At 48.0% G+C, this 9320-nt stretch overlaps 1 long non-coding RNA gene across 1 annotated transcript; it reads right to left on the bottom strand.

Annotated features, from left to right (window-relative positions):
• Nucleotides 1-5399: 5399 nt before the first annotated feature.
• LOC311444552 lies at nucleotides 5400-7897 on the bottom strand. Its single transcript, XR_014697949.1, has 3 exons — nucleotides 7740-7897; nucleotides 7113-7228; nucleotides 5400-5928 (listed from the first exon to the last, which is right to left on the bottom strand). It is a non-coding gene; the product is annotated as an uncharacterized lncRNA (long non-coding RNA).
• Between the last annotated feature and the right edge of the window lie 1423 nt (nucleotides 7898-9320).

The following is a 9320-nucleotide window of genomic DNA, read 5'->3' as shown; positions in this document are numbered from 1 at the left end:
AGGACTTTTAAAAATATATAAATTCAATATTAAATGCATCATTTAAAAAGGGACTGCAATAATTAGCTGAGAGGGGCGAAGCTGCAGAACAATAGCGGGTAAAGAATTCCATATCCCACTATTGTTGGAAGGGCCTAAAGAAATGAATGCTTGTGTTCCGCTAGAACCCGAGTTATTATTTTAAAGAACATCCAGAAATAATTAAACAAACATTCACATACAAGCAGACTTAAATACGATTACGCATACCTATGCGGTCGCTGGAGATTATCAGCTGGTGCTGGCACGGCTCTGCATGAGCCCCCTCTCGACGTGAGGGGCTTGGCTGGGGGCACCGCTCAGCCCCAGGGCTGTGCCCCCCCAGGGCTGTGCCCCCCCCAGGGCTGTGCCGATCGAGAGCTCCCAGTCCCGCACAGCCCAGGGTGGTGGTGCCGAGGCTGGAGGGCTTCCCTTGCTGTGAGCACTTAGAAGTCATCCCGACATCACTTTCAACAACGGGAAAGATGAGCATGAAGATAACAACCAGTTTTAGACTACCAAAAATAAGCTTGAGCATACTGAAAATAAGGTTACAAAAAGGTGAAGCAAAGCAAAGCACGTTATCAACAGCTGCCTGAAACTTCTGCCCTGCCCTTGGCATCTGCTCAGCAGCCCAGGGGACATGGGCTGAAGGAAAATGCTGGCAGCACTTCCCTGCAAGAGCCTTGCTGCAGGGAAAACACTGAATCTGCGGGCCTGACTCACACAGCACTGTCAGATCTGCAGGATGGTGCCCGAGGGCACAAACCACAAACACCCTCCTCGGCTGGGGGCTTTGTGCTCCCGGAGGGCCGGGCACAGCGCGTGGGGCAGCGTGCCCCTAGCCCCCTGCCCCAGCTGCTCACAGACACAGCCTCCAAGCTCTTCACAAGTTACTCGAGGTGCACGAGCAGCACAGGGGAAGCAGAGGTGCTCTTTTCATCACGTTACCTTCAGTACTTGCAATACTCCTGAAGGAGCTATGGGCATGCCACATGAATCATGCAATGATATATTCACCAAATACAGACGTGAAAGGCCCCTGTTGTGCACAACGGCCATTTCATATGAGGACATTCACTTATTTTTAAGTAATTGAGGGGTTTCTCCAAATTAACACTGACAATTGATAGCGGATAGCTAGCAGAAACAGGAGGTACCTAACCCCACAAGCCTTTTCCAAACCAGAACCCTGTACTGGCAGCAGAGGGGCAGCCAGCCCGTGCTGCCCAGCACACCACGGGGCTGCTTTTAGCTGCCACGGACCCTGCAGGCCCCAGTGCCTGCCGGCAGATCCATTTGCTGAGTACCAGTAACAGGCAGACGCAGCTCAGGTGTTCCTGTCCCTGGGAGCACCCGCAGATCTCACCGCTTTCCGGCCAATGCTCGGAGGCATTCTTTTAACATGGATTTTACTTGTTCCTAAATTAATCTTTGTGCTGCCTTACACTGAGAAAATGTCAGTCAACTGAAGGAACTGTTTGCTCAAATTGGGGAAGACAGCTTTGTAATGCAGAACTTAAGAGAACGAGAATGCTACCCCGAGCCCTGAGGACGTTGCAGTATCTAGGTGCAGAATCTCGGTTCAGAGCCTTTAGTAACGGAGAAGGGGAAAAGTCCTCCTGAGTTCAGAAAGAATTCACCTAATTAGTGAACACATTTTTTCCAGACAAAACCAGAAATTCATTTTTTGATGACTAGATTGGAAGACCCCACGCACAAAAAGTACTTTTTCAATAAGAAAAACAACCACAGTATTTTTTTTCCTCACTTTAAAAGAAGTTGATAGAAATTTATTGACTGGCCTCATTTCTAAAGCTCGCAACCAGCCAACACGGAATAAACGCGCTATCATCCAAAGTTTCTCACACATGGCACGTCACGTCCTATTTTTCCTCAACGGAGGCTTGAACAGAGCAGCACCAGCGAGCACTTCCCCAGCACAGGCACCCGAAGAGTGAGTGAAGGAGTTAAGCTGTGGGGCAGGCAGCTTGCGCAATGGTTTCTGACAGTGCAGGGAAGCCGAGCGCGTTGAGCAATGCCCGCTCTGCCCACTGGCCGACTGTGGGGGCTATCTCCACCCAGGCAGCCGAGGAAACGAATGTCAGCTTGCTCCCAGAGGAGCGAGCATCGCCAGGACTGGGCAGAAGCAATGGGGCAGGGGTTTAGGGTGCCGAGTGCCACCCCGCCTCAGCGAGCACGGGGAGCTCGCAGCACCCAGGGTCCTTTATGGCACAGTGCCGAGGGGGACTTGTGGCTTTGAGTCGGCACCAAGCATCGGCTCGCTCACAGCTTCACCAGGGCAAGCTCATCTCTTCAGGCAGCTTTTTGGAACAAATGTAAGTCAGCACAGCTGGTTAGTGCTTGGTACTTGTTTCGGGGTCTCTGCCAAGCAGCTGTAGCATTCATCACTTGCTGCTCCAGGAGCAGCTTTACCAGACCACAAAAATTATAGCTTGACTCAAGCAGTTTGCAAAGCCCTGCCTAACTAGCTGTTCTCAGTACTCGCTCGCATTGCTGCTTATTCACGAGACCTGGGAATTTTCTGGATGAATCTCTGCCCCCCTTGGCACCAGGTCTGTGGAGAGCACCCGCAGCGTGCTGTTACCAAATCTGCCACTTGCATTTTTTCCTGTTTTATTTGGTCATTGGAAAAGGAAAGAGAGACATCAGCATGGTTATCTGAGCAGTAGGAACAAACTCCATGCAGCTGAGGAGACTTATCCCCTTTACGTCTATTTTTGTTTCTGCCTCCCAGCAGTGAAATGAGTCAGCTTCTCTCTCTTTTAGCATATAAGTTTTAATATATATATGCACCTATACGTAAAGGAAAGCTCACTAAACACATGTACCTGTGACTGACCCTACCAGACTTAAAAAGAGAGGGGTGAGGGAACCCATGCGACGTGCAGAGGAAGGACACAAGCCGTGGTTTCTGGGATGAGCCCTGGGAGCACGAGGCCCTTGTTGAGGTCTCCTCGATGGGGCTGCTCTGTGGGTGCGTGCAGACGGGCTCGTTGGAGCCCCAGGCTGGCGGCCCCGCCGCGCTCCTTCACGGATGGGTGCAAGCTGCTGGGCAGCCTCAGGTCTCCCTTGGGCTGGGTTCCAGCATTAGACACACAGATCAGTGTTAAAAACACAGCATCTTCACTTCACCCCCCTCCGGGAGCACAGAAGGCAGCTTTTGTTGGCAGGACGGGGCCGTACGGAACAATATAACCTCTGTCTCCACAAGGATTGTCTTCACCTCCTTGGCTGAGCCCCGGGTTCTTTTTTTGAGGGGAGCTGCGCTCGGGCCAGAGCTCAGACACGCACGTTGCACAGCTGCCTCCCTCCCTGCTCGGCAGCTCTGCCGCACACCTCCAGGCCGAGCAGTCCCAAATTCTGCCTCTGGGCCTGGATGTGGCCACTGGCAACCAGGGGGGCACCAGCAGGCGCTGCCCCACTGCTCGCAGAGCCCCCTCCTGCACGCTCCTCCTGGCCGTCAGGTAGCCACCCTCACTTACATAGCACAAACTCATCTGGCAAATAACTCTGAGTGCAGCACAGCACTTGGGGTGCCCAAATGTTCCCACAGACAGAGCTACAGCAGCTTACAAGGGGATGGCCTCCTTCCAGCGCTGCCTCTTGGTCCCTCAGCGCCACAAGCTCAAGGGCAAGCCCGCAACCCTGCCTGAAGGTTCTGCAGCGATTTCCTGCAGCATGAACTGGTCTTTCAAAGAGAAATCAAGCCTCCCAGAACCCACACCGAGCTCCCCAGCACACACCCTGAGGCACATCAGTGCCCCTCAGGCTCCATGAAGAAGCACGGTGGGTGCATGAGGGCATTTCTGAGGTGGCCTCCTTGCTCCCCCGAGCTTGGGCTCAGGACCCCGTCCAGCACCAGCTCCGAGCCCAGCTTCAGCAGGGGAAAGGGGACAGGAACTGCCTCTGCCCAGCAGGCAGCATTTTGTCCTCCCCAGGTCCAGCAAAGAAACAGACTGCCGTGCTGTCAGCGCTCTCCTGACACTCTGGTATTTGGGATGTGCATGCACATTCATAAGTTACAGTTTTCATCCTCCCCCCTCACCCCTCCAGCACTCAGTTGTGTCCAACGCACATTAAGACTTTGAAATTTATTTTAAAAGTTTTCCAGAAAATGACATTCTTGTGTTCCAGCCAGGCCTACTCAAATCTAGCAAATACAGTATTTTGATAACATGGTGAGGGCTTAGCGTGGTTGGATGAGTAATAAATTGGCCAAGAAATGAAACTGATTCTAAAACTACCCTTTCAGGAGAAGAGCCTTTTGAAGAAACTCTTCATGTTCTAAAACTTGAAAGAACGACTTGAATTCCTTACCACTTTTATAGCTTTATACAAGCAGAGAGAAAACTAGTCTTTTAGGGAGGCAAGGATGATCTCCTCCACGGAAGCATGTGCAGAAGAGCACATTCACTGACCTTCCCAAAGAGGGGAGCAGAGGCTTTGCAGCCTGTCAGATGGGGGTGTCTGAGTGCTATCTTGGAAAAAAAAATACTGAAGATAATCAGGGAAAAAAAATAAGTTGACAGAAGTAGTTTGCATTTTGCTCAGCAGAGCCTCCACAGTTTCAGCCTGCTGATCCCAGTACCAGATATTTCCCATCAGAGCCCACACCGCTCACGTCCCGGAGATGCACAGCAAGCCAGCAAACCAGGAGGGTGCAGCAGGAGGTAAGGAGGCCACAGAGAAGATTAGGCTAAAAGCCTTCAGAGCTACAAAAACCCATTTAAGCAGCAGAAGAGGGTTACTGAGTAACATTTATTTATTCTTCACTGTGTGAGGAGAGGTATTCTGCAAGAGGTTATCTACCTCAAACTTGGAGGGGGAAATACCTTCCATTTCTCTGCCCCCTTCAGCATACACTAAGATCAAAGGCGCAGATGAATGAGGGGCTCTGAGACAGGTGCTTGCCCTGAAGGAGGGCTCTGAAGAACTGACAGAGAACTCCCTACAGAGCAGGATCAGCAGGAATGGCTCCACACAGCGCCCTAAGAACCTGCACCATGCACTGGCTTCAAACCCTCTTCCTGCCTCTGCTATCTGAGGATAGCTGTGACTGGTTAGAAGTTAAATCCCATCGCCTTACAGCCCACACAAGCCAGGGATGCTCAGCTGCAATGCCTCCATCTGACTGCGGTGCTGAGCACAGAGGGGAGCGGGACCGAGGCTGGGTGAGAAGGGCTGGGCTGAGCTCTGCTGACCTGGTGCCCACCACACTGCCCGGCCACGGGGTCTGCAAGCCTGCAAAGCCCCAAAGTGCTCCGGGATCCACAGCACACAGCACTGAGCACAGAGCAGATGAATTTTTCTGGAAGATGTACAGTATACATGCTTGCGTTTGCCAAAGGATGAGGTCATTTTGGAAGGAATTTTATTTATTCAGGAAATATTTCTGGGAATATTTACATGTCAAGATTACATGTTTAAGTTCTTTGACAAAGCAAACTCTGGGCCACATGCTTATTTTCTAAAGAGATTTGCAAGTATTTCTTCAGGTTTTCCAGCACAAAAAAGGCTTTTACTGTATCATGGTTCTGGTGGCAGACACCGTCTCCTCATTTCAGAGGCAGGATCTCAGCCCTGCATTAAAGACTCCAGCCCTCAGCTGACCTGGAGGCAGCAATTTCTTTCCAGTGCAAAGAAGAGGAAGTTGCTTCAGGCACTCAGGCTCAGAAAGATGTATGCAACCAGACCCTCTGCATCAGCATGGAGATGTAAATTCAGCAGTGCTCCTCCATGGGAGGGGACTCCCAGACCCGCCAGGGTCAGCACCTCAGGTCAGAGCCCTGGGAAGCTTTTGTTTTGTGCACAAAACACAGCGAGACTGGAAGACAGCCACAGGATACAACACAAGCTCACCTTTGCTCAAGGATCATGGACAAGTTTCTGGAAGAAAAAGAAAAAAAAGGTCCATCTAGAGTTATGAAGCATAGGAACGCCACCCTGGCTTAGGGGAAGCCTGAGCTATTGCTCAGCAGGCGGCACACGAGGGAAGCATCACCTTGCATCCATCCTGCCCTTCCCAGGCACCCACTGCTGGCAGCATCCTACAGGGGCATCCCCTTATTTGTGCTAAATAATAAGCAAAGAGTTATTTTAAGCTAAAAATGAAGATAGTGTGAACTGATGATAGTATGAGTCGACTGTCATTTCCCAACATGCTGTGATACCTATTCTACTCTTTCTCAATTATTAAGAAATTTGAGAGGCTGATGTCTAATTCCCAGAAGTGCAGAGGAACTGTGGCACAGCACAGTCTTTTAACAGATTCAGTAGTGTTATTCCTGGAGTTCTGTATAATACTTCTGAAGTTATATCCAGATCTAAGTCTCCACACTCTGCCCAAAGGGAAAAAAATTAGGCTAATTAAATACCAGAACAGAATATGACTGTGCAGTATGAGCGAGAGTATTCAGAGAGCTTAGGGCAACAGCATCTTATCTGGTTAATCATAAATCACACTCATTGGCATGAGAAAAACACACAAACAATTCTTCAGGCTCGGAAGCTTTGGATTCAACCTCCGTTCATGGCTCAGCTTCACCAAGTGCAACTCTACCTTATATATATCAATCTGCTCAAGATATTCATGGAAATCTCTCTCTGTTCTTCTTTGAATAACTAAATAAAAACAAACAAAAAGACAACCCACCAGAAGACTGCCATGTTTTATAAAAACACAAATTTTTGTTTTGCCAGAATATTCTTACTGAAGTAAGAAATCATTTCCCCTTGAAGAGCTGCAATTCAGGGAGAACCTTCCACACAAGTTACACACTTGGAGACTGCAATGAGCCTCCTTTCCTTTCCACGAGGCCCTGAGAAGTGAATTTCTCTCTGAACCCTTTTATTCCTCTGCTTCAACCCTGGGCCTCCCGCAGGGTGTAAGGATACCTGTAAGAAGCCCTGCCGAAGGCACAAGGACCACCAGCCCATGAGAACACAAACAGCATCTCCACTGCTTTATTTGACCTAAGCAATGGCCTGAGCAGAAACCTCGGTGCTCTCAGGACGTTTCTGTGCAAGCATCTCACACACAAATACTTTTGGTAGTGCCCCCTACCTGTTACCTGTTAGCTGGGGTGCTGCTCCAGGCCCGTGTGCTTCAATTTGAAGAGGTGCAGCTGTCCACTAAGAAACTCAGCTGGCACAGATGACAGCTGTATTTCCTTCATGTCTTGCAAGCCTGAGAGAGAGAGAAAGACATTTGGAAAACATACTGGAAAGGCATTTACTCCTAGTATATAGATTTTGTGCATTTTACAGTGAAAACACCAGTTTGTTCTCAACACTCTTGAAATTTTGTTCAGATTAAGCAGCCTGAGGCAGGTTTGCCAAAAGAAAAGACACCTAAACAGGACCCACTGGGTGCTGCCCCCTGTTCCAGCAGTCAGCCAGGGAGCATCAGGCAGCAGGGGAAGAAGCAGAGGGACCCCCACGCACCCCCAGCTCTTTCCCTTTATTTAATCAAGTACTGGTCAGGCTCACAGAGCTCTAAGGCTTGAAGATGATTTTCCCAAACTGGTCAAGACCAAACCAAACTTTGTAACCTCTTTGCTAACTCAGTGTACAGCACCTGGTTAGATCCTGCAAAATCAGGGATACCTGTCTTAAAATTGTCTTACAAAAACATTTCAGTGAGTTTACTTGGGTGGCTGGTTCTACTACCCAAGCTGGTAAGTACACAGACATTTTACCTCATTTTCCCAACCAGCTGTTTCCTCCAGCTCTTCAAGTCCCTGCCTGCAAGTCCTCCTGCACTTGAACTCTTCCCAGCACCCTTTCCCCCAGTCTCCTCCCTTGCCCCCTGCAGCAGAGCACTACCACACACTGAGCCACCCTGCATCCACAATCCTTTTCCACCCAAGCTTAATGCCTTATTTTTATCAGCTGACCTTCCAGACCTTGATTGCCCTCACCTTGATAACCTTCACCTCTACCTTCACAGCTGCATTTCACTTCACTTGGACTGGCATTGCTCACAGGTGGTCCCAGTGTCTTCCCTGGAGGTGGAGCTTCTGCATGCACTGTCATAGGGAAAAATACTTTCTTACAAGCAAAGCATGTACTTATAATCAGAATTTACTGTCAATGTTCATTAAAACAGCAAAAATGAAATAAAGGAAGTCTATGTGAGTATTTCTCTTGAAATAGCCCAGTTGATATGGCTGCAGGATGTCGACACGTGTTGTGGTTCTTCACGCCTCCCTCACAACTTATTGACCAAGAAATAAAACGAGACTGCAGAAATAGAATAAGCCAGAATGTTTAAAACCAGTTTGAGATTCTAACTATTGCCTGCGTGCTCATCAGCATTATTTATGGGATACATATGAAGATAAATACAACAATATATTCTTGGAAGAATATAATTCTGATGCGATTGGGGATGCTAAAATATAGGAGCCCTGGGATTAACAGCCTGAACTAATATCACAATTGTCATCACATTAAGAGGATCTCAGGAGACTGGAATATTGATATAACTATGGTGTGAAATCAAAATATTGTCATTTATAAAGGGAAAAAAAATGTTCTTGGCATGCAAACAGCTAGTTATGCATGAGTGTAGCACATACAAACCACAATGTTAGAAAAGCCCCAAGAGATGTGATAATTCTGCAAATATAACTATTCAGTATATTCAAATGAAGAAAAATCCATCTTTATCACACTCCTCAATCAGTTATTTAAATAATTGTAGAGGCCTTTTATCCCATCTATTTTTCCTTTGATGTTCCTTATTTCCTATCACACGTTTGTGGTAATTGAGCCACATGGAAGACCTTAATGTTAGCTAAAATACATCATCTATTTGACTGTGAGGGACAGTAAACGGTGGTCATTTGCTACCACAAACAACTTCATTATAATTGTCCTTCAGCATAGAGTTGAATTGTGAATGTTTAATGTTTAGTTTCTCTTAAAAAAGGAACATTAAGTTTTGCCCACACAATCAAATCCTAAGAAGTCCACAAAACAACATTAACCAAACTACTTCACCCAAAAGCTCATTTTCACATCATTTCACCACTTCATAATTTGTAGAGAAAAGAACCAACTATGGAAACGAGCTGCTTGTTTTTCTCGGTTTATTCGAAAGCAGACATCTGTCTGTGCTCTTATCAAGCTCTTATCAAACAAGGGCCAAAGCTACTCTACTGCAGCTCACGCCTGTTACTTGGATGGCTCATGCCCCAGGAATCAGGAGGGTAGTGGCAGATTGTCACGCCTTATGCGCACATTTTAAATACAATTAGCAAAGCATCTGCATCCCA

Source organism: Aythya ferina (assembly GCF_964211825.1).
Source record: "Aythya ferina genome assembly, chromosome: 14".
NCBI classification, from domain to species: Eukaryota; Metazoa; Chordata; class Aves; order Anseriformes; family Anatidae; genus Aythya; species Aythya ferina.
This window is presented reverse-complemented; position numbering and strand designations above follow the sequence as displayed.